This window comes from Copadichromis virginalis, linkage group LG13 (assembly GCF_057382275.1).
Source record: "Copadichromis virginalis isolate Kocher_CV1m ecotype Utaka linkage group LG13, C_Virginalis_male_GT1.1, whole genome shotgun sequence".
NCBI classification, from domain to species: Eukaryota; Metazoa; Chordata; class Actinopteri; order Cichliformes; family Cichlidae; genus Copadichromis; species Copadichromis virginalis.
In genome coordinates this window covers 33179107-33181606 of record NC_140630.1, presented here as the reverse complement: position 1 = coordinate 33181606, position 2500 = coordinate 33179107, and positions in this window count along the sequence as shown.

Genomic DNA, 2500 nt, shown 5'->3' with positions numbered 1-2500 from the left:
CCGAGGCAGAGAGTCGGCCTCCTCTCTCCCTTACGGTCGAAAAAGATGTGCTGCTGTCGAACTGGCCATTACATCCTCACCTGATCTAGTCCCCCATTAGATCCCCCCCCCCCCCCGCAGTTACCCCGTACCACATATCTAGCACGGACCTTGACCTCCAGCAGGCCCCGGGGACCCACATTACCCCCCCCCCCCCCTTCCCCCTGCAGTTACCCTGTACCACATGTCTAGCATGGACCTTGACTTCCAGCAGGCCCCGGGGACCCACATTACCCCCCCCCCCCCCCTGCAGTTACCCTGTGCCACATATCTAGCATGGACCTGGACCTCCAGCAGGCCCTGGGGACCCACATACTCCCCTGCTCTACTCCCCCACTAGCTTTCCTTTCTTGCAGTTATGCTCCAGTGCATATCCAGCATGGACCTTGGCCTCCAGCAGGCCCCGTGAACCCACATTACCCCCCCCCCCCCCTCCTGCAGTTACCCTGTACCACGTATCTAGCATGGACCTGGACCTCCAGCAGGCCCCGGGGACCCACATTACCCCCCCCCCCCCTGCAGTTACCCTGTACCACATATCTAGCATGGACCTTGACTTCCAGCAGGCCCCGTGGACCCACAATACCCCCCCCCCCCCCTGCAGTTACCCTGTGCCACATATCTAGCATGGACCTGGACCTCCAGCAGGCCCCGTGGACCCACATTACCCCCCCCCTGCAGTTACCCTGTGCCACATATCTAGCATGGACCTGGACCTCCAGCAGGCCCTGGGGACCCACATACTCCCCTGCTCTACTCCCCCACTAGCTTTCCTTTCTTGCAGTTACGCTCCAGCGCATATCCAGCATGGACCTTGACCTCCAGCAGGCCCCGTGAACCCACATTACCCCCCCCCCCCTCCTGCAGTTACCCTGTACCACGTATCTAGCATGGACCTGGACCTCCAGCAGGCCCCGGGGACCCACACTTAAGCCCCCTCCCACTAACAAAGCAGAACACCACTGGCAAAATCCTCGTGCCCCTGGTACTCCAGAAAGCACATTGAAATGTGCCCCTGGTACACTGCGCAGAAGAACTGCCACACACACACACACACGCACGCACGCACGCACGCACGCACGCACGCACGCACGCACTGCTTGTGCCTATGGTACGACAACTTTTCTCGTGCCTATGGTACGACAACTTTTCTCGTGCCTATGGTACAACAACTTTTCGCCGTGCCCCTGGTACACCGCTCAGTAGCACTTTGCCACACAAACTCTCCTCGTGCCTATGGTACGACAACTTTTCTCGTGCCTATGGTACGACAACTTTTCTCGTGCCTATGGTACAACAACTTTCCTCCGTGCCCCTGGTACGACAGCTTTTCTCGTGCCTATGGTACAACAACTTTTCTCGTGCCTATGGTACAACAACTTTTCGCCGTGCCCCTGGTACACCGCTCAGTAGCACTTTGCCACACAAACTCTCCTCGTACCTATGGTACGACAACTTTTCTCGTGCCTATGGTACAACAACTTTCCTCCGTGCCCCTGGTACGACAGCTTTTCTCGTGCCTATGGTACAACAACTTTTCTCGTGCCTATGGTACAACAACTTTTCGCCGTGCCCCTGGTACACCGCTCAGTAGCACTTTGCCACACAAACTCTCCTCGTGCCTATGGTACGACAACTTTTCTCATGCCTATGGTACAACAACTTTCCTCCGTGCCCCTGGTACGACAGCTTTTCTCGTGCCTATGGTACAACAACTTTTCTCGTGCCTATGGTACAACAACTTTTCGCCGTGCCCCTGGTACACCGCTCAGTAGCACTTTGCCACACAAACTCTCCTCGTGCCTATGGTACGACAACTTTTCTCGTGCCTATGGTACAACAACTTTCCTCCGTGCCCCTGGTACGACAGCTTTTCTCGTGCCTATGGTACAACAACTTTTCTCGTGCCTATGGTACAACAACTTTTCGCCGTGCCCCTGGTACACCGCTCAGTAGCACTTTGCCACACAAACTCTCCTCGTGCCTATGGTACGACAACTTTTCTCGTGCCTATGGTACAACAACTTTCCTCCGTGCCCCTGGTACGACAGCTTTTCTCGTGCCTATGGTACAACAACTTTTCTCGTGCCTATGGTACAACAACTTTTCGCCGTGCCCCTGGTACACCGCTCAGTAGCACTTTGCCACACAAACTCTCCTCGTACCTATGGTACGACAACTTTTCTCGTGCCTATGGTACAACAACTTTCCTCCGTGCCCCTGGTACGACAGCTTTTCTCGTGCCTATGGTACAACAACTTTTCTCGTGCCTATGGTACAACAACTTTTCGCCGTGCCCCTGGTACACCGCTCAGTAGCACTTTGCCACACAAACTCTCCTCGTGCCTATGGTACGACAACTTTTCTCGTGCCTATGGTACAACAACTTTCCTCCGTGCCCCTGGTACGACAGCTTTTCTCGTGCCTATGGTACAACAACTTTTCTCGTGCCTATGGTACA